The following is a 24,158-nucleotide window of genomic DNA, read 5'->3' as shown; positions in this document are numbered from 1 at the left end:
ATATTGAATGCCCGTGCCAAATTTTAATTTTCTATGGGAGAAAATTACATTCTGTACGTGAAATTTGGACGCTAATTATTTTTTTGCACATAGAATTGAATAATCGAGTTGGGACCTATTAGCTTTTCCTATTTATGACATAATCAATGCTCGTGCCAAATTTCACATTTCTATGACACCGGAAAGTGAGAAAATTACATTCCGTACATAAAATTTGGACGCTAATTCTTTTGCGCATAGAATTGAATAATCGAGTTGGGACCGATTAGCTTTTCCTATTTATGACATAATCAATGCTCGTGCCAAATTTCACGTTTCTATGATACCGGAAAGTGAGAAAATTACATTCCGTATGTAAAATTTGGACGCTAATTCTTTTGCGCATAGAATTGAATAATCGAGTTAGGAAGCATTAGTTTTTCCTATTTATGACATAATCAATGCTCGTGCCAAATTTCGAGTTTCTATGACATTGGGAAGTGAGAGAATTAGATTCCGTATGTAAAATTTGGACGCTAAATCTTTTGCGCATAGAATTGAATAATCGAGTTGGGACCCATCAACTTTTCCTATTTATGACATATTCAATGCTCGTGCCAAATTTTATGTTTCTATGTGAGAAAATTACATTCCGTACATAAAATTTGGACGCTATTTCTTTTGCGCATAGAATTGAATAATCGAGTTTGGACCCATTAACTTTTCCTATTTATGACATAATCAATGCTCGTGCCAAATTTCGAGTTTCTATGACACCGGAAAGTGAGAGAATTAGATTCCGTATGTAAAATGTGGACGCTTATTCTTTTGCGCATAGAATTGAATAATTGAGTTGGGACCTATTAGCTTTTCCTATATATGACATAATCAATGCTCGTGCCAAATTTCACGTTTCTATGACACCGGAAAGTGAGAAAATTACATTCCGTACGTAAAATTTTGACGCTAAATCTTTTGCATATAGAATTGGATAATCGAGTTGGGACCCATTAACTTTTCCTATTTATGACATATTGAATGCCCGTGCCAAATTTTAATTTTCTATGGGAGAAAATTACATTCTGTACGTGAAATGTGGACGCTAATTATTTTTTTGCACATAGAATTGAATAATCGAGTTGGGACCCATTAGCTTTTCCTATTTATGACATAATCAATGCTCGTGCCAAATTTCACATTTCTATGACACCGGAAAGTGAGAAAATTACATTCCGTACATAAAATTTGGACGCTAATTCTTTTGCGCATAGAATTGAATAATCGAGTTGGGACCCATTAGCTTTTCCTATTTATGACATAATCAATGCTCGTGCCAAATTTCACGTTTCTATGACACCGGAAAGTGAGAAAATTACATTCCGTACGTAAAATTTGGATGCTAATTCTTTTGCACATAGAATTGAATAATCGAGTTGGGACCCATTAGCTTTTCCTATTTATGACATAATCAATGCTTGTGCCAAATTTCACGTTTCTATGACACCGGAAAGTGAGAAAATTACATTCCGTATGTAAAATTTGGACGCTAATTCTTTTGCGCATAGAATTGAATAACCGAGTTAGGAAGCATTAGTTTTTCCTATTTATGACATAATCAATGCTTGTGCCAAATTTCGAGTTTCTATGACATTGGGAAGTGAGAGAATTAGATTCCGTATGTAAAATTTGGACGCTAAATCTTTTGCGCATAGAATTGAATAATCGAGTTGGGACCCATCAACTTTTCCTATTTATGACATATTCAATGCTCATGCCAAATTTTAAGTTTCTATGTGAGAAAATTACATTCCGTACATACAATTTGGACGCTATTTCTTTTGCGCATAGAATTGAATAATCGAGTTTGGACCCATTAGCTTTTCCTATTTATGACATAATCAATGCTCGTGCCAAATTTCGAGTTTCTATGACACCGGGAAGTGAGAGAATTAGATTCCGTACGTAAAATTTGGACGCTTATTCTTTTGCGCATAGAATTGAATAATCGAGTTGGGACCTATAAACTTTTCCTATTTATGACATATTCAATGCCCGTGCCAAATTTTAAGTTTCTATGACATTGGGAAGTGAGAGATTTAGATTATGTACGTTAAATTTCGACGCTAATTCTTTTGTGCTAGAATTGAATAATCGAGTTGGGACCCAATTACTTTTCCTATTTTGGAGATAATCTATGCTCGCGCCAAAATTCATGTTTCTACGACATCGGGAAGTTGGAGAACGTTTGGCGAGTCAGTCAGTGAGTGAGTGAGTGAGTCAGTCAGTGAGTCAGTGAGGGCTTTCGTCTTTATATATATAGATTAGAGAATTTTTAAAATTTTGCTATTACTAAATGTAGAATTATTAAAATATGCATTTGACTATATCTAGACTTAACCCAAACTATCCACCCTCGAGTACCACAGCAGAGAGAAAGAAGAAAGTAACCGTTCCAGGTTTCAATTCAATATTACTAAGCTGGGAAGCAGGCGATTCAGAGGTCTGTAAGCAAAATGGAACTCTAACCGATATAAATGAATATGCAATTAGTACAGAATTTTGGATCAAGAAAAAGCTTAACTTTTAATTATAACAATTTGAGTTAGACTTTTTATGAGCAAATGAATAGTGTTTTACTAAAATGCCCTGTCTGCTGCTTGGGTTATATGAGTATTTATGTTTTTTGTGAGTAGCACAGATTCATCAATTGATCTTTTTGTACTTGTTTTTACTATAGTTGGTTTGATCAGAATTGTCTTTTACATTTCACCACCTCTTCTAATAAAATGTTCAAGATATAGCAATACCTTCAAATACGTAGCTACCTAATAAAGATTAAACCGAGCTCGGGATGGAACACGAGCTATACTCCCTTCGAGAAGCTATGCTGTGCCACGGAAACCCCTAGACACACAGTCTCAATACTGTACAATCAGTTACTGGACGAGAACCTGGGAAGTCATCAACCCAGGTGGATAAGAGCCTGGGAGGAGACGCTGGGCAGGCCGGTCCCCGAGGAGCTCTGGAGTAGGGCATTCCAACGCACACATAAAATGTCTGTCTCCAGTAGGCTTCAAGAGCTAAATTTTAAGATCATATCACGATGGTACATGACTCCAGAGAAGCTACACGCATTGTTCCCCTCATCCCCGAACGTATGCTGGCGTTGCCGGGCAGGAGCGGGCTCAATGCTACACATCTGGTGGGAGTGCCCTATGGTGGCACCCATTTGGCAGGACATGGAGCGCCTGTTTGTAGCAGTAAGCAGAGAACCACTCACATTAACACCTGAGCTGGCGCTTCTATCCATTTCATCAGGTGACGCTCCATCACTCCAAAAAGGTTTATTGAGATTCTTCATCATGGCTACAAGGCAAGTGATACCGAGATTCTGGAAACAGAGTTCAGGTATACCCAGAAGCGCTTGGGTGGGGGCGATGGATGAGATAGAATGCATGGAGAGACTTAGGCTGGCGGAGGAGGTGACAGGATATGACCAGTTCTACCGAATGTGGGCAGCTTGGATAGATATACGCAACACCCCTAGATTCCTGAGGTGGTTAAATACCGGTTCATGTGAGTGACAAGGATAAATCATGAGTACCTACGACAAAACAACGTACACAAGCTAGTGCCCTGGCACTAACCCTGCCCCCCCCCCCCCCCCGTTTGTCTTCCCCTCTCCCTCCTACCTCACTAACCCCGTCCCCTATTGCAAAAGTTAACTGCAAGTTACAGCAGACGAAAGAAATTGGATGTTATAGAAAGTTTATTATTTGAAGCAGACAGATATATTACAGTTTAATCTTCATAAGTTGTATTTTCATAGCGGTATCTAAGTCAGTTGAAAGAATTGTATAAGTGATGTTAACAAAAAAGCAATAAAAATACTTTGAAGAAAAAAAAAATAAAAAATAAAAAAAGTTGTATAGATCAAAAAATGGTACTTTTGTAAAAGGAATAACTTGGCCCCCGAAAAAAACTCAGCCCTGTTGATGCAAAATGTTTGGGGTCTTTGAATGCAGTGATAAAAAAATGTATATTTTTAAAATATATTTTTTTCTAAGTGTAAAAAGTAGCAAATAAAGAAAAAAAACTATATAATTTTGGTTTTAACGTAATTGTCCTAACCCGCAGAATTAATTTAACATATTATTTATACCACACAGTGAAAATCTTTAGAAAAATAAATAAATAAAATGCCGTTCCAGAATTGCAGGTTTTGTTAAAAATGGAAAAGAAATTTGGTATGTTCCCAGAAATGGGATAAATGAGAACTAGAACACATCCTGAAAAAAAAAAAGCGAGCCCACAATGAGCTCCTGCAATGAAAAAAATCAAAATGTTACGGCTCTTGGAAAGCAAGCGACTGGGGATGGGCGAGCATGCTCGGTGGGGCTGGCTGCTCGAGCTAGTGGTGCCTTGTTTGGGTGCCTGCCTGCTCGTCTCTGGGGATTCGGGTGCCGGCGGGGGGCAGGGAGCGGCGGGGGAGAGCGGGGAGGACCGGAGGGGAGATCTCTCTCCCTCTCTTCCCCCCGCTCCCCCTGCTCACCGCTGCAACTCACCTCTCGCCCGTGCCGGCGGCCGGGTCTTTGGGGACGGGCAGGCAGGTGCTCTGGTGGGGCGCTGCTTGCTCGGGTGGTTTGCCTTGTCGAGTGTGCTCGCTCATCTCTACAAGCGACATATAAGCACGTCTTTAAAAAAAAAAGGGTTTTAGTGTACAAAATATCAAAACATAAAAAAACTGTATAAACTTGGTATTACCTGAATCCCCCTAAAAATAATAAGTTAGTACATTGTATAACTACAAAATGATGCCATTAAAAGATACAACTCATCTTGAAAAGATAAGCCCTCACATGGCTATGTCAACAGCCCTAGGAGTAGGATGATGACAAAAACTGAAAAATTAGTTGATCATTAGGACGCAAATGGGCTTCGTCACTAAGGGGTTTATCTTAAACAAATTTAGGAAATTTTGTTCTTTTTTTCCCTCTAATTTTCAATGTCATGATCAATAAAAAAAAATCCTAATGTTCTGCAAAAAAAAAAAAAATGTTCAAGATATAATTATTTATGATTCATATGAAAGATTAGGCTTTGTTTGGTTGAGGACACATTTGCTTGTGTGCTTTATCATTCAGTGCATTTTCAAAATCTTTGCACTGAAGTTCAAATCTGTTTTATGTTCAAAATCTTTATTGTCCAGCTTTTACATTCAAGACGAGATAAAGAAAATGATATCAGCTGGTTTTTGCAATTACAGACACATCACTGGAATAAAAGATTTTTTTGTAGGTCTTTCATCCGATACTGGTGCATTATGCCTCCAACGGATGTATGGGTGGAGACATGGGTTGGCCGCTGTCAGTTACAGGGAACTCCCAGCCCACGCCCCGCTCGGCTGCAGTGGATCTGTGGAGCCTTTGCTGGCCGGGAAAAGGTGGGATGAGTGGGAAACTGCAGGGTGAGAGCGGTGTTTACGGGTCTCAGTGAGCCACTGGGGAAAAGGTGGGGTGAGCTGCGCGATGCAGGGTGAGAGCGGTCTTTGTGCCGGCGGCACAGCGAGTACACTGACAGCACCGCCGGGGGGACAAGGTCAGAGAGCGATGTTTGACAGCAGTGACATGCAGGGTGACAGCGGGAAGGAGAGTGGCACTGGGGGTACATGTACAGAAACAGCATCCCCCTCCATCTGTACCTGTACCTATACCTATAACGTGCTAGCTTACAAACATGATCGAGCCCCTTGGCATAAGCCTTCTCATTATGACTCCTTTCCTTGACTACGTAAAAACCTGTCGGTAATGTCTTCGGCTGCTTTCACACGGCCGCAAAAATTGCGCAAGATTTGTGTGTTGCAAGACGTACAAATTGCACATGAATATGAACCCCATTCTTTTGACTGCGATCATACACAGGAGCGTTTTTTTTTTTTTTTTTTCTCTGCATCGCATGAGAATATGATGATGTGATGTGAGCTGGTTGTAACACAACAACCCCTCACATCCGCGGGGACGGCACACGTTGGCGAGTGTGATAGGGGGCAGAGTTTCACGGCCCAATATCAGACTCACTTGTGTGAAATTAGCCTAAGGCCGGCTGTACACAGCTGGATCTGCATTCTGAAATATGGAGCGGGCGTCCGCCTACGGATTCCGCAGTATGTACCGCCCATAACATGCTATGGAAAAGCGTTTTTTCCTCTACACGAGCGGAAAGCAATTGCGGTTTTCCGCTCACAGAGGAAAAATCACGGCATGCTGTATTTTAGTGCAGATTCTGCCCGGACGGTCTCCGTTGAACTCAATGCAAGCCGTGCGATCTGCTGCCCTGACATTGCGGAAAAGTCGCAGGCTCACGCATCATCTCCTAGCGACGGCGCTGGAAAGTCAGTGATTAAAAGAAAAAAAAAACTACTGTATACCAGCTGCACATATATAATTATATACAGGAGATACACAGGTTACACCAGCATGGTACATATCACTATATACAGGACGTATATCCCCCTGTATATAGTGGTATGTCCTATGCTGGTGTAACTTGTGTATCTCCTGTATATAATTATATATATACAGGAGAGGTATAACTTATACCAGCTGCATATATATAATTATATACAGGAGATACACAGGTTACACCAGCATGGTACATATAATAATAATAATAATCTTTATTTGTATAGCGCCAACTTATTCCGCAGCGCTTTCATATACAGGAGATACACAGGTTACACCAGCATGGTACATATAATAATAATAATAATCTTTATTTGTATAGCACCAACTTATTCCGCAGCGCTTTCATATACAGGAGATACACAGGTTACACCAGCATGGTACATATCACTATATACAGGACGTATATCCCCCTGTATATAGTGGTATGTCCCATGATGGTGTAACCTGTGTATCTCCTGTATATAATTATATATATACAGGAGAGGTATAACATACCAGCTGCACATATATAATTATATACAGGAGATACACAGGTTACACCAGCATGGTACATATCACTATATACAGGATGTATATCCCCCTGTATATAGTGGTATGTCCCATGATGGTGTAACCTGTGTATTCCCTGTATATAATTATATATATACAGGATAGGTATAACTTATACCAGCTGCACATATATAATTATATACAGGAGATACACAGGTTACACCAGAATGGGACATATCACTATACATAGGACGTATATCCATCTGTATATAGTGGTATGTCCCATGATGGTGTAACCTGTGTATCTCCTGTATATAATTATATATATACAGCTGGTATAACTTATACCAGCCATACATATATAATTACAATTCCTTCTCTACTCACCTCTGCAGCAGTCTCTGGGCAGCCTGTAATGGAAAGTCCCCTGTCTTTTGATCACATGACCAGAGCCTGGTCATGTGATCTGCAGCCACAGGTCCTCTCCCAGGTCCTGTGCATCCAGCGCTCCGGAGGTGAGTAGAGCCGCATCAGCCCCCCCCCCCCGGTAATCGCTGGTCGGCAGAGACTGATAGACTGCAGCTGTGACCATTCACAGCTGCAGCCTATCAGTGGGAGGGCCGCGCCGTGGGAGTCTGCAGCCTGTAATTGGCTGCCGACTCCAGTTGTAACAGCCCTCCCATCTGCTCTTGCCGACCTGCGGCGCTGCCTCCCGTCTCTCTCCTCTCCCTCCTCCCCTCTCAGCCATCATGCGGCCGATGGCGCCGGTCCCCTGGGCCCCCTCAGCTCAAGGGCCGGGTCGCGGTTGCGACCCCTGCTCCCCCCCACCGTACGCCAGTGGGTATGAGTGTCGTGGCGGGGGAATGTCAGTGCAGATGGGACTCCGGTGGGGACATGTGTCAGCTGCCACAGCCATGGGGGGGCTAATAGGCTGTTCTATAAGGACATATGCCTTTTTTCAGCCTAATATATGCATTAAGATCATATAGAGCACCTACCCTGACAAAGGTGACCCCATACAGAAGCCTCATCCTGTTGTATCCTCCACGAATCACTAAAAAATGGGGCCAAATGATCGTAGCATGGCTGGGATAATGGAATTAAATTTTACTTTTTATTAAAGTAAGTACATAATAACATATTACACTAGGCTGAAAAAAGACAAATGTCCATCCAGTTAAGCCTGTTTCAATAGCTCCTCCCACCCCCAAGTTAATCCAGAGGAAAGCAAAAAAAAAAAACAATGACGTAGAAGATAATACCCCATTTTGGGAGAAAAATTTCTTTCCACCTCCATAATAGCAGTCAGAATAATCCCAGGATCAACACTCTACAGAGAAAAGTTCCTTCCTGACACCAAGTCCGGCAGTTGGAAGATCCCCGGATCAACAAAGTGTTAAGTTTCAGAATGCAATAAGTGTATGTTTCTTACCTTGTATTGGACTATTGACCCTTAAATAGAAGACTAAAACCTATGCTTTGTAGTGCCGGGAACTAGGATTTTAAGATAAGAAGTCAACAGACAAATTAAATAAGGCTAAGCTATGTTAACAGAGAAGACACACAACTATTGCAGAAATGTTGTCTAATGCAACAGCAATATCCTGACTTAGGTAATTTCTATGTCTGAGATGGGCCTTAAAGGAGATGTCCCGCGCCGAAACGGGTTTTTTTTTTTTTAAACCCCCCCCCCCCGTTCGGCGCGAGACAACCCCGATGCAGGGGTTAAAAAAACCACCCGCACAGCGCTTACCTGAATCCCGGCGGTCCGGTGACTTCAATACTTACCGCTGAAGATGGCCGCCGGGATCTTCTACCTTCGTGGACCGCAGCTCTTCTGTGCGGTCCACTGCCGATTCCAGCCTCCTGATTGGCTGGAATCGGCACGTGACGGGGCGGAGCTACACGGAGCCGCTCTCTGGCACGAGCGGCTCCATAGAAGAAAGCTGAAGACCCGGACTGCGCAAGCGCGGCTAATTTGGCCATCGGAGGCCAAAAATTAGTCGGCTCCATGGAGACGAGGACGCCAGCAACGGAGCAGGTAAGTATAAAACTTTTTATAACTTCTGTATGGCTCATAATTAATGCACAATGTACATTACAAAGTGCATTATTATGGCCATACAGAAGTGTATAGACCCACTTGCTGCCTCGGGACATCTCCTTTAAGAGCTTTGAGAATATTTGGTAGATGTCAATAAGTCTTATGATCAATAAGTATTTTCACCTTTGTAACAGTAAACTACATAACACTAATCTTTGTACCAAGCAACATTTAGATACGCCCTTGTCTTTCTGTATAAGAGTTGGCAATGTTGATAATAAAATAGAATTTCATTGATATTCTCACTGGAGAAGTGTCTTGACATAACATGGAGTGATTTCATGCTATTGATAGATAATTGCTAGCAAATCTTCTCATCACGGGCTTCCATATCTACCAATTTGGCACCTGGCAACGAAGTCATCAGATCGGTACCGGTGTGGTCCGATAACACAACCCTTCTGACTATTTAATGTCTATAACCTGTTATGTCATAGTACTCTAAAAAGACGTCTAGTCCCTTCTACCCAGCTACACACGTTTTCACCCAGACCGAGCTGTCTCATTTCATATATTAACCTTTTATGCAGCACGGTGTCAAATGTTTTAGAAAAATCCAGATATACACGATCAATAGACTCTCCCAGGTCCAGCCTAGAACTTATTTCATTGTAGAAGCTGATCTAGTTAGTCTGGCATGATTGACCCCTCCTGTACCCATGCTGATGAGAAGTTACACCATTGTTTTCCTTGAGGTACTCCAGGATGTTAGAAACCCTCAAATATTTTTCCAATTATTAAAGTGCGACTTACTGACCTGTAATTACCAGGTTCTTTTCTTGACCCTTTTGTATATTGGAACAATGGCAATGTGCCAATTCAGTGGTACAACCCTGGTCTCAATAGAGTCCCTAAATATAAAAAATAGCGGTCTGTGTATCACGTCAGTTAATTCCTTTTAGAACCCTTGGTTGTATTCCATCTGGACCCAGCGATTTGTCAATTTAATCATTTTTAGCTGGCTCTGCTCTTCCTCCTGAATGGTTTCTCCATGAATTATTTGTTTAAGTACTTTCAGTGCAAATCCTTTTACCAGTTATATAATTGCAAAATAGTTTGGGGTTATTTTTGCTCTCTTTGGCAATCAGTCTCACTGCCTCCTCCTTTGCAGTTGTTATCTTTTTCTTACATAATGTATCTTTTTCCCTGTAAGATTTTAGTGCTTCTTCACTGCCTTCTTGTTTTAGTAATTTAAATGCTTTCTTTTTTTCAATTATCGCTCCCCTTACAGTCTTGTTCAGCCACATTGGTTTTCTTCTATTTGTAGTTCTTTTATTTTTGAAGAGTATGAACTGTTCACATGAGGTGTTTATAGTGTTTTTAAAGTTCTCCCATTTGTTGCCTACAATGTTATTTTTGAGGACATTGTCCCATTTAATGTTGCAGAGAGTAATTCTGAGCTGATCAAATTTTGCTTTACTAAAGTTTACTTTTTTTTCTTACTCCCTGATAGGGCTTCCTATTGAATGACAACTGGAAATTAATTATATTGTGGTCACTATTTCCCAAGTGTCCCTCCACCTCCACCCCCATGATTCTGTCTAGTCTGTTGGTTAATGAAAAGTCCAGAATGGCCCATCCTCTAGTTAGCTCCTGTACAAGTAAAGTAGTTATCTTTAATTATTCTCTCTTATACATCCAGAGCCAATGCGACATTTCAACAGATAAGCTACCTTTTTCTGTCTAAACGTCAGGCCATGTGAAGCTGCACCCAATCAGCCAATGAACAATCAAATGCTCTTTCATCAGCTGATCGCAGCTGAAAAAATGATCATTGTTAGCAGCACATCTGCCTCTGTGAATGGGTGACTTGGACAGCCAGGACTGTATGGAGGACAAATGATCAAATGTTTGACTAATTATTCCCTGTATATTCAGAATCAGTCTTGGTGAAGACTAGATAAACCAGTGTCAATCTTATTAATTAGTGCTCATCATCATCATTATAATTTGCAGTGTAAAAACACCATAATGGCCCTTCTACATGAGCTGACAGTCATTTAAACGACTGCACAAGCGCTGAAGTCACCGTCAAGGTCATCAGCGGTCGTGCAGAGCGTTTAAAAAGAGAGACTTGCTGTTTTTCCCTCAGCGTTTCACCTCGTATATGAAGTGCTGAGCAAGGAGCGTTTAGGCCTCATGTCCACTAGGAAATTCGGGCCCGGGCGGATTCTCCATGCAGAATCCCGCAGCGGGACCCTCCTTTCCCAGGGACATGAGGCCTGAAAAATGATTTAACTTACCTGTCCGGACGGTGCGAATGCGCCGTGCACTCATTTTTTCTTTTGAACTCCTGCTCTCCCGCGCCGGAGAGCAGAAATTCAGCTGCGGGTGTACCGCGGGACTGGATGGCTTCCATAGGTGTCTATGGAAGCCTGCGGGAGACCCACAGAAAATGGAGCATGCTGCGTTTTTTCTCCCGCATGTGAGAAAACACAAATCCATTAAAATGCCATCCGCGGGTGCAAATTTCAATTAATTTGACCGCGGACGGCTAATGATTCCCTATGGGCAAAATTGAATGCGGATTCCGCAATTCAATTTTACTAGTGGACATGAGGCCTTAGACATGATATAAAAGCCAGTGAGCCAACAATGTTTTCTAAGCTGATGAAAAGTCAGCTTAAACTGCATACTAATAGTGTGCAATTTTTGTGCATTTACACTGAACCATTATGGCCGCCTGCAGACGGGCGGAAATTCTGCGGCGGGATTTCCGCCCCTGGAAGCTGCTATAGGATTGCGTTAACAAACGCAATCCTAGGCAGACGGCCGCGATTTGGCCGTGCGAAATCTCGCACGGCAAACAAATCGCGGCATGCACAGAAATGTCACTCGCCGGTCGCTGGCTCCGCTCTGCGCATGCGCCGGCTGCCCAGCAGCCGGCACATGAAAGAGCCAGGGCCGCGGGAGCAGGTGAGTGACATGCTCCTCTCTGCAGACGCTCGGGTCAGGTCCCGCTGCGAGAATTCTCGCAGCCGGATCCGACCAGGCCGTCTGCAGGCGGCCTATATCCCTCAAATTTGTTCGTTTGGCAGCGGATCACACTATTTACAAGAAGTGATTGGAACAGCTCACCCCTACCCCCATCCCTGCACACCAACCACTGCATAGGTCACAGAACAAGCTCAGAAAACTCTTCTATAGAAGTTAATGAACAATTACAACACACCAGTTTTCTCTGTTTATGTGGCAGAATTAAAGCAAATCTCTGAATTGCTGTTCACAGCTCATAATCATGTAGAGAAAATAAAATATACAATCAGAAAATAAAAACAGTTAAAATAGTTTCAGTATCTGGTTTTAATTACTCAAAATAGATTACACATCTCCATTAAAGCCATTGTAAAGATGCATTTAAAGCAAAATAAGAAAATTAAAACATACTGTATGTGAACTTGCATTATACAATTGAAGAATCATCACTGAAACATCAGTAGTTACAGAAAATAGGAAGAAAAATAGGAGGCTGTTCCTAATGAGCATGAACCTTGTGAACCATGCAGAACAAATTAATTAACATGATATAATAAACTATGATGTAGTTAGTTATATTAAAATCAACATGACCTTTTTAGCTAAAAACTGTGTACCGGAAAGGGATTAACAAAAAACTGCATGTATAAAACTAATATAATTCTTGTAATGTCAAACGAGAACAAAATGTCATAAAAACAACTAAATGAATTGATGCTAAGTACTTCATTACTGTATTTTCTAATCCTTATCTACAGTTATCATGAGTGGGGGGTTCACTTTCTATTGTTTTTATAATCACTTGTAATACATTTCTGAACCAGAGCTCAGGAATAAGAAGAAAAGGCTGATAAATGGTAAATCGGGGTAAACTGAGGTAAAGACAAAATCAGGGTATGGTTTTAATTAACATTTTTTGTTTCTTTAGATTTCCAGTCAAAATGGTTTCAGATGACTTTCTGAAATAAACTGACGTGTTTGCACCTGAGGAATAACATTATTTATGGTCATTATATGATTTTTATCCTGTATTTTCACCAGTTTTCTCCTATGCAGGCTCCACCTCTAATTCTCAGTTTACCTGAGCTGGTTGGAGGAGACTGCTGCTATGATTTCATTGACTGCACATGGAGAAAAGGGAAATGCTGATTCTAACTCGGTCAGAAGAAGCAGCACCACCACCACATAGGACATTCAAAGGAAGTTCTAAATAGTATTAATATGAATAAAGTACTTGCAGTGAGATAGAAAACTCACATTAGCTGCAGCAGCCCACCTTTTTTTGTGTCTCACTTGGCTCCTCTTTCTCCTCCTCCATAGACATTTATGGGCAGTTTGTTATATAATCTGCCAGTGAGCTGTTAAGGCCCATTTAGATACAACGATTATCGCTCAAAAGCCATCTCTTGAGCAATAATCGTTGCGCGCTGATGTGCCCACCTTTCACTTTTCTGCCGAACGAAGAATTTCAGTTCCGCATGAAATCCGCCACTTGGCAGAACAGCTGATAAGACGGACTGCACGCTGTGTTCTGCCCGGGGAGCGCTGATAACATTGTCTCAGCTGTCCACCCCGTGGAAGAACAAAGGGAATTTATTAATAGAGCAGTGGGTGGTCTGTTCACTAAATACAGCTCCCAACAGCTCACACAGCGCTAATTGGTATTAATGGGCATTAGTGCTAAGTAGTAGTTTATAGAAAATGATCGCTCAAAAACCATCTTTTGAGCGATTATCATTGTGTGTAAATGCACCTTTAGTCTGTCCTGTTTACAAAACAGATTTTAGTACTTTGTCAGAGTGAGTGAACAACAAATTGCCTAAAAATCTGAACAACTAAGTGTAATTCATAATTATCAGCATTAATATGTTCAATCAAAAACAAATCACCAACTTGTTTTACACAGCCTCAAACTTGTACTGATCCTCCATTATGCTTGACTGATGGTTGTAGTCATACATTATAAGGGCAAAACTACATTGACACCCCAACTAATTATTCAGTTTGGGTGTTTAAGTCACATATTGCAGATTGGTGCATAAAATGAAGCACATAACCATGCAATCATTAGAAAAATCGCATGGATTCGTCCCCGAGACAGAGCTCAAATCCTATCTACCAATTACCTATTGAAAGAGACACTTAAACTCTGGGACTCGAAAATACAAAAGCAGATCCTATCAAGGCTAGATAGTCTCCTCACACTACTTTTCTCCAACCCAGCATTCCCACCAGGTAACAGCCGAGATCGCTTCATGGGGTGGGAGGCTAGAGAGGACCCCCGGGTTCGCAGTGTCCTTGGTGGCCCCTCGGTGCCTTCCTTTCAAGAATTAAGATCTAGGTTTGGTGAACTGAATCTCTCCTGGTTTGAATTTCACCAACTTCACTCTTTTCTTAATACTCAAGGGGATAGAAACACTTTCCTAACAACCCTCACACCTTTTGAGAGTCTCTTTTCAGGAGGGTCCCCTCCGACACATGTAGTATCCCTAATATATGGTCTGCTGATCCAAGAAACATATACCACAGATCCTGGTTTCAAATGCGCTTGGGAACAGGAAATTGGAGTCATGATTTCAGAGAATGAGTGGCAGAAGGCATTCATCTTTACTCAGAAACTGTCTATGGCCTGTGCTGCACATGAAAAAAATTAAAAAAGTCTTACAAGATGGTATAGATATCCTACCCGCCTCCATGCTATATTCCCTTCGGTGTCTGAGATGTGTTGGCGCTGTGGAACCGATAGGGGTACAATGATGCACATCTGGTGGAGCTGTGACTTGTTGAGACCTTTTTGGGACAAGGTATTCTCCACATATAACTTAATCAGCCGGGTAAATATTAACAATAATGCCCAAATTGCTCTCCTATCCATACTGCCGGGCTCAATAGGTTCACAGAAAAAGGGTTTACTCAGGTTCTGCCTAGCAGCAGCAAGAGCAGTCATCCGGTGCCATTGACGTTCCCCACAAATTCCTTCCATGACTGAGTGGCTTCAGGAAATGTCTCATCTGTGCCGTATGGAGGAATTAAAGGGGTTGTCCCGCGGCAGCAAGTGGGGTTATACACTTCTGTATGGCCATATTAATGCACTTTGTAATGTACATCGTGCATTAAATATGAGCCATACAGAAGTTATTCACTTACCCACTCCGTTGCTGGCGTCCCCGTCTCCATAGCTCCGTCTAATTTCAGCGTCTAATCGCCCGATTAGACGCGCTTGCGCAGAAGGGTCTTCTCCCTTCTGGTCGGTCCCGGCACGAGCGGCGTTCTGCCTCCACCCCCTTCTACGCGTCATCATGTAGCTCCGCCCCATCACGTGTGCCGATTCCAGCCAATCAGGAAGCTGGAATCGGCAATGGAACGCAAGGAAGGAGAAGAAAATCCACGGTGCACCGTGGGAGAAGACCAGCGGCGCCATCTTTAAAAGAAGAAAAGAAGAAGCTGCAGAACCCTGATGCAGGTAAGCGAAATGCTATTTTTAAAAACTAACCAATGCTTTCTTTTTAACAGGGCAGAATGCGGGGGTAAGTGAAAAAAAAAATTTTGATTTCCCCGCGGGACAACCCCTTTAAGTGCAGAACGTAATAGAGAATCTGAAAAATTTCTGTCGGTATGGCAATTGTGGATCGACTTTGAATCTTCTTCAGAGCTTCGAGCGCGGTTTCCCTAGTTGCTCCCTCCCCGCGGGGATAAGACGGGTTATTAAAAGGTAGTAATCCGGATAGTAAACACGCCCGGGGGTGGCCCTGGATTTCCCCCCTCCCCTTTCCTCCCGCTTCCCTCAACCAACTATCTACCCCTTCTTTTACCCAACCTTTTTTTATTCACTTATTTAGATGTATAATTTATTTTTATTTATTCATTTTACCTTCTTGCTCTTCCTCTTCCCATAACTCATCTTCTCTCTTTTCTATATCTCATTTTTGTTTTCACTGTTGCAAGAGGATAAGGCCTCGGGCTTCTTCCCGAAGAATACAGACTGCAAACATTTTATTCTCAAATTGCATGTTCGGGTATTATTATTATTATTGGGGTCACCCTCTAGGCCCCTCCAAAAGTTTTATTTAGATGGATATTTTCAAGAGGCCGATTTATATATGTTATTTCTTTTGTTGTTATACATGTTTTATAGGTCCTGTGAGACCTTTTTGAGATTTGTATGTTTTGTAACCTATCCTATTGAAAATTTCAATAAAAGCGGATTGAACATCAGTAGAAAAATAGTAGTATTAGGCTAGAGCACACAACTGTAAATGAGAGTTGTGCCAGAAAAACAACTGAATGTGTGCTCTTTAATCTGCATGGACCTTGCAAGTTGGAATGAAAACATACAGGAATAGGACGTGCCATGAGATTTGTGCATGTGAAAAATTGTTTATGTGTATAGCCTCATAGGCTATGATGGGGCTCTATGCTGTCCGTGAAATTAAACGAATAGCTCAGCTGGATAATATATCCATGTTTAGCCCTATTATGAGTTGCATTGAAGTGCACACTTTAAACTTGGCACTGTCGTAGAATCCCTACTTAGAATCATGTCAGTTTGTAAAATTTCTAATGTGCTGAATATGCCCCCAGACAAATGTACTATTGTTTTGAAGTGGAGGTGTCTGGAAATAACAGCAGCACAACGTTCACAAATTCCAGAAGCACATGGCACCTAAAAATCACCTATCCTCTATTGTATTGTATAAGGGTGCATTCACAGGAGCGTGTGCATAGATAGGTGCGCACAAAACCGCGCAGCCACGTACGTGCACAAACACACGTGAATGCAGGTCTGTGCAGCATTGCTTTCAATGGGGTCGCTAGCAGCCCCTATTGACAGCAATAGGATGCCAGCAACCCCTTCAGTGATTTTCAGAGAAATATAAGCCCTTCCCTGAAAATCTTCCCTGGTTTGTGTAAAAAGAAAATTATATATGATATACACACACACACACATACATTATATATATATATACATACATACTTACCTCTCCGCCACTGCCGTGTAAATATTCCCTGCGGGGAGTGAAGAATCCCCTGCCACAGCTGTTACAGCTGTGGCAGAGGATCGCGATGTTCTCCCATTGCTTTCAATGGGACCGACAAATTCAATGAATGGCCAAGCACTGCCTGTGATTGGCTCAGCACTCAGCCAATCAGATACAGCCCTTTCAGCAGCCGGGGATTTTAAATCCCTGGCTGCTGAGATTCAGAGCACTGCAGGGAGAAGAAACGGCTGAACACACCTGAGCCCCGGCAGCTGCAGAGAGGTGAGTATATAGTTTTTTTTATTTTTAACACGTTCAAATGATGATTTTCAGGGAAGGAATTATGTTTAAAGCCCTTCCCTGAAAATTCCTGCAGGGCTTGCCGGCAGTCCATAGCTTTCAATGGGGCTGCAAAAGCGCCAGTCCCATTGAAAGCAATGGGAGAACATCGAGATCCTAGAAAAAAGACGGCTAAGGGGTGATCAAATAACCATGTATTACATGAGGGGACAATACAAGGATCTCTCCCAAGATCTGTTTACACCCAGGACTGCGACGGTAACAAGAGGACATCCGCTACGATTAGAGGACAGTAGGTTTCATCACCAACATAGAAGGGGATTCTTTATTGTAAAAGCAGTTAGACTGTGGAACTCTCTGCCGGAGGAAGTGGTGATGGCAAAATCCATAGAGGAGTTTAAAAGGGGACTTGATGTCTTTCTGGAGGAGGACATTATAGGATATAAATCTTAGGTTAATTGTAAATCCGGGTATATAGGCAGGTAGGAACTATTAGGGGTTGATCCAGGGATTAGTCTGATTGCCATTAGGGAGTCGGGAAGGAATTTTTTCCCCAAAAGGGATAATTGGCTTCTGCCCTTGGGGTTTTTTGCCTTCCTCTGGATCAATACAGGAGGACAGACAGGCTGGACTAGATGGACATTGTCTTCATTCAGCCTTATATACTATGTTACTATGTTATCCTCTGCCACAGCTGTGACAGGGGATTCTTTACTCCCCGTGGGGATGAAGAAATCCTCTGCCACTCTGTGGCAGGGGATTCTTTGCTTCCCGCGGGGATGAAGAAATCCTCTGCCACAGTTGTGCCAGCTGTAGCAGGGGATTCTTTACTCCCCGCGGGGATGAAAAAATCCTTTGCCAGAGCTGTGACAGGGGATTCTTTACTCCCTGCGGGGAGTCTTGTCACTGAACGCTGTGACAGAAGAGGACTCCTCGCTGGGGAATATTGACATGCACCACAGACCTATCGTGCACCCATGTCCTGACAGAAGAATCCAAAGGATTGAATGGTCAGGAAGCGAATAAAATGTAATTTCTTGGCAATAACTAAAAATTCACCTTCTGGCCAAACCCGTGGAGTGTAACATGAAAACCAAATTTAGATTGACGCTAATAATGATTTCATGATGTCCTTTACTGAAGCTGCAGCATGAACCACTTGGGAATATTGGAATATTTTTAATTCAATAATTTTATAATTAGAACAATTCTGTCCAAATCAGTGCTATTTACTGAATACAACAGTTTCCGCCTAATTTAGTAAATGGTACGGTTTTAGAAGGAGCCACAAGACTGTACACTGCCATGGGGATTGTGGAAGGATGTGGGGGATGCCAGGGTGCATATATCTATATTACTCCCCAAATGCACACCATTCGCAACTTGATTGGTTGTTTGGATTTACTCATTCCCGATGATTGGTTATTTGAGTTGCCTGATCCACGGTGATTGGTTGCTTAGCTTGGCTCCCATAGCAGTGGGGAGTAAAAAGCTAATATGCTGCCAGGACCGCATCAACAGGAAGTTCACACCAGACTCCTGGGGGAGTTAGGCATTTGAATGTACAAAATAGTGCAGCTATAAAAGGTCTTTTTTTAATTCCACATTAACAAAAATATGTTAGTGGCCTACTAGATTAGCTTTTTTTTATATAAGAAACATTTCTTTATTAAACATTAAACTAAATACAGTGGCAGAGCACTGAATTAGAGCAATTTCCATAAATATCTTATCTTTTGAAAGCACACCTGCATAAAATTTCTTTTAAAATCTGCAAATGTCAGTGGTCGATCAGCAGGCAGGCCCGTCTCTTTAGGCCGGATTGTTAGCATAAACCCTGCCCAATTTTGTTGCAGGGTTCAGGTCACCTACGGGAGTGCTTTGATCTTTTTTTTTTTTACACAGATTTGTAGCTTCCATCTTCGGATTGGTGCATGCGCAAACTTCTGGTGCATCTGAGAGGAATCAAAGCACTTCAGTGGATAACATGAACTCCGCAGCAGTAGGGGCTTATGCGATCAACTCTGGTCAGAAGAGATGCTGCAAGCCTGCTCGCAGGACCTAGCCAAACACATTTTCATACACATTTTCATACAGCGCTGTGAGATAAATCGCGGTGAGATAATGCTCTCCTGCGGCAGTATATATAAAAAAAAAAAGTTAATATTGCTTTTCAAAAAAAAAAAAAAAAAAAATTGGAAACCCTAAAATGGCATCAGCAAGTCTGCAAAAATCTATATTATTAAAACCGTACACTATCCTGCATACTGAATTCCATTAAAAAAAAATAATTACACAATGCCAGAATTGTGTTTTTCGTTAGCCAATCAGTCCCGTTTCACTATAGGCATTAGGTTCTATTGAACCTAGTAGCTCAATGTACATGCTGCGGAATTCCGTGGCATGTCCTATTTGCCGCGGGAGTATGCGCGGACGGCTTCCATTGTAGTCAATGAAAGCCGCCCGTCACACTATACTTCCGCTGTAGCACAGCGGAAGTATAGCGTAAATACGCGACCCGTCGCGTCATGCGCTGTACTGCGCATGCGTGCTGGAGTGTCATGCGGGACTTCGCGCAGTGGATCCAGAGGTATGGGGTCTTTGGGGGGCAATTCTGTTAATCTTCTTTACCTTTCTTATATTCTGGAGTGCCAGAATGGAATGTACTTAAAGTGTAATTAAACTTTCAACATATTTATTTAGACATGTCATAGTGACCTGTCAGAAGTTTTGATCAATGGAGGTCTGGCTGCGGAGCCTCCAGCGATAACCAGAAGAAAGGGAAAGTAGCATTTATTTGATTGCTGTACTGACCTGCCCTTTTTTGCAGTATAGGAGCGTAGTAGAACCACTGCCAATAGTGAAGAGGTCTGCTCCTGTATTTTAGTGATTGGAGATGTACTTCGTACTTGGATCAAGTCATCTGACATGCCACTAAAGTTTAGTTACACTGAGGAGCCTGATAAGTCCTTACTGTCAGATTCGTGGAGGTGCTGGGAGCCAAGGAAGCATACCATTTGTGCTATAGTTCTGTCACTTAGAGGAGTCTCATTCTGATTCAGGGGCTGGTAAACAGTACCTTGCTCGAGATAGCATCATAATCAGTTGTTCATATAATAATAATCTTTATTTGTATAGCGCCAACTTATTCCACAGCGCTTATCAGCAGTGCCCATCGATGGCTGGGCACACTGACCTAGGGGGTGGTATACAAAGGCTCCCGATAAAATAAGCGTAGTAGTACTAATTGATGCACTGGCTACTGCTGTCATACAATATCACAGAGTGTGGACAGAGCAGACACCGAGATCTTTACGGAATAAAACTGCCTCCCTGCTTGTCCACTCTTTACACTGCCTCACATCCTGCCCTTGACTGAAGTGAAGACAGCCCTCCCAGCATGGATCCGAGTACTCCCCTTTATACACCTGCTAACTCTGGTTTATTAAGCGGTACTGCAGTGTACATAAAAGGTACGTTTGTTTCTACATGTAATACAATGGGACTGAGACAGTATTTATTAGTAAGCGCAGCATCAATGTGGCACATTATGGAGTCCAACTGCCCACATAGCACATTTTATGATGAACTAGCTTACCCGTCGCGCGTTGCTGCGAAGACAGACATACATTCATTTGTTTTTATATATCTAGATAACAACCAATCACAGCGCAGCTTTCATGTTACCTCAGTGGTATAATATATAACAACCAATCACAGCGCAGCTTTCATGTTACCTTAGCAGTATAAAATATAACAACCAATCACAGCGCAGCTTTCATGTTACCTCAGCAGTTAGAGAAATAACCAATCACAGCGCAACTTTTATTCTGCCTCAGCAATATAAAAAATAGCAACCAATCACAGCGCAGCTTTCATGTTACCTCTGCATTATTATATATAGCAACCAATCACAGCGCAGCTTTCATGTTACCTCAGTGGAATAATATAAAACAACGAATCGCAGCACAGCTTTCATGCAACCTCAGTAGTATAAGAAGTAGCCACCAATCACAGCACAGCTTTCATGTTGCCTCAGCAGTATAAGAAATAGCAACCAATCACAGCACAGCTTTCATTTTACCTCAGCATTCTCAATACCCAGCAATTGTCTTGCGAAACGTTCGGCGGTGCATCATTTTGTAGTTGAACACTCATCCCGTTGCTCGTAATGCCTTTTGCTTTCGTGCTTGAGATGGAAATCAAACGATCTTTGTCTGGGGGGCATAACTGTCGACGATGCTCGCACGCGCGGCACCTATCGTAGGATAGTTGTACTATGCCAGTAATCTTCGGAGGAGTGTACTCAGCAACTTCCCAAAGTCTCATGGCAATTGGATGAATGGTGTAGTAATGCATAAAGGACAGACAGACGTAGACAAACATTCATTTATATATATCAGGAAGTGAGAGAATTAGATTCCGTACGTAAAATTTGGACGCTAATTGTTTTGCGCATAGAATTGAATAATGGAGTTGGGACCCATTAGCTTTTCCCATTTATAGCATAATCAATCCCCGTGCCAAATTTCAAGTTTCTATGTGAGAAAATTACATTCCGTACGTAAAATTTGGACGCTAATTCTTTTGCGCATAGAATTGAATAATCGAGTTGGGACCCATTAGCATTTCCTATTTATGACATAATCAATGCTCGTGCCAAATTTCAAGTTTCTATGACATTGGGAAGCGAGAAAATTAGATTCCGTACGTAAAATTTGGACGCTAATTCTTTTGCGCTTAGAATTGAATAATTGAGTTGGGACCTATTAACTTTTCCTATTTATGACAATCAATGCCCGTGCCAAATTTCATGTTTCTATGACATCGCAAAGTGAGAGAATTAGTGGCAGTGATGGAAATCGGACAATCTACGTGGGGGTGGGGCGTAACTGTCGACGATGCTCACACGCGCGCCATTTATCATAGGATAGTTTTACTATGCCTATAATCTTCCCAGGAGTGTACACAACAACTTCCCAAAGTTTCATGGCGATCGGATGAATGGTGTAGTAGCGCATAACGGACGGACGGACGGACGGACAGACATTCAATTTTATATATATAGATTTACTACCAATCAAGAGGTGATAACATTGTTGTGGAGAAAAAAAAAAGGCATGAGCCTATAAACATTATAAAGTATATAAGGCCGTACTTTCCTGGCTACTTGGTATGGAATCCCTCCAAAAAACACAATATAAGCAATGTAATGTTTACAAGGCCATGCTTTCTTGGGTTGCAATGAGAATTTTATTAATCATTCCAATTAAAGTTGCAAGTTGTAAAAGGAGCTTTAGCAAGTTAAAACATACTTGCGTTTTATTATGTCTGAAGACAGGTTACCAGCTCTGGATATTTCATCCATGGAAAGAGAGTTGCCAGAAAACAAAAAAAGGGCGATTCTGCAGCAATAGATTCATTTTGCAGCAGCAAAGTCGAGGGAAAAAAGGCTTTGTTTAAATAATGAAAATTTGACTGTACAAGTGTATTCCCATTGTGTTATTTTCTTCTTTTTGGGGTGGGGGTGTTTGATCCCTGTTGGTCAAATTCCCTAAAAACGTTCTTTGCCATTGATATCTAAGCCCTGGATACTCTTACCCCTGTTGCTCTTCATCATACCTGTTAAAAAGTATGCGATCATTGACAGGCAGCAGGCACAGTTGGTACCAACTGTAACACATGGTGGTGTTTTGCTGCATCAGGTCTTTGGCAGCTTACCATCACAGAATCCACCATGTATTCTTCATTGTACCAGGTTGTGCTTGGAGAGAATGTGAGACCATCTGTCTGAAGACTGAAGCTTAGGTGGCAATGACCCTAAACCTACCAATAAATTCACCAAGGAATCGCTTGGGAAGGGGGGGTTCTTGGGTAAATTTAAATTCCATTAACATGGAGAATGAGGAGTCTCTTGTATGAAAAGTCAGATTTAAATTCAAACAATACAGCATAAAAAAAACATGTAGTGGGAGGCATAGGGACAGAATGATTTCTGGCAGATGTTAGATATGTATATCTAACAAAAGGGTATTCTGCAAGAGGAAACGCTACATCTGTAAAGATTTTGTTTAACGCAATATTGAAAAGTCAATGTATTGCTGTTTTTAGTTAAAGGGGTTGTCCCGAGAAAGCAAGTGGGGTTATACACTTCTGTATGGCCATATTAATGCACTTTGTAATATACATCGTGCATTAAATCTGAGCCATACAGAAGTTATTCACTCACTTGTCTCCGTCCTCGCGCTGTCTCTGTGTCCCCGTTGCCATGGTGCCGTCTAATTTCTTCCTCAGCAGTCTGTTTTAGACGCGCTTGCGCAGTCTGTACTCTCCCCGCTGTGAACGAGCCGCTCCAGCGTGCCCGCGCGATACAGCTCGTCTGTGTGGTCAAGAGAAGGGAGAAACAGCTGTTTGCTGTATTCTCCGGCAGACTCCACCTCCCGCTGTGATACGTTCTGCCGACCAGCCAATGGGGTGGCTGGATCAGCGTTTCATTCATTACAAGTGCACGCCTCCACCGATGACGTCAGTCACCTGCTCACGTGACCGGCGTTTCGGGAGCGCGCATGAAAGCCTCCTGGAAGCGCGGTGCACCGTGGAACGCACCCTGGGACATCACAGGCGCCATCTTAGATGAAGAACTTTATAAGTTATTATTTCTTCTAAACAGTAAGTAGGAAGCGGTTTATAACCACTTTAAAGGGCTGCTTTATGCCGGGGGGTGACAGGGGGAATGGGCTAATTGAAAATTTTGAGGTTTTGGCTCGGGACAACCCCTTTAAATCACCTTTATATACGGTCTGAATTTCTATCAAATATTGATAAGGGTAACATGGCTTATCACTACTTTTTCACATATATTGAGAA

The sequence above is a fragment of the Eleutherodactylus coqui genome, chromosome 1 (genome assembly GCF_035609145.1).
Source record: "Eleutherodactylus coqui strain aEleCoq1 chromosome 1, aEleCoq1.hap1, whole genome shotgun sequence".
In the NCBI taxonomy this organism is placed as follows: Eukaryota; Metazoa; Chordata; class Amphibia; order Anura; family Eleutherodactylidae; genus Eleutherodactylus; species Eleutherodactylus coqui.
This window is presented reverse-complemented; position numbering follows the sequence as displayed.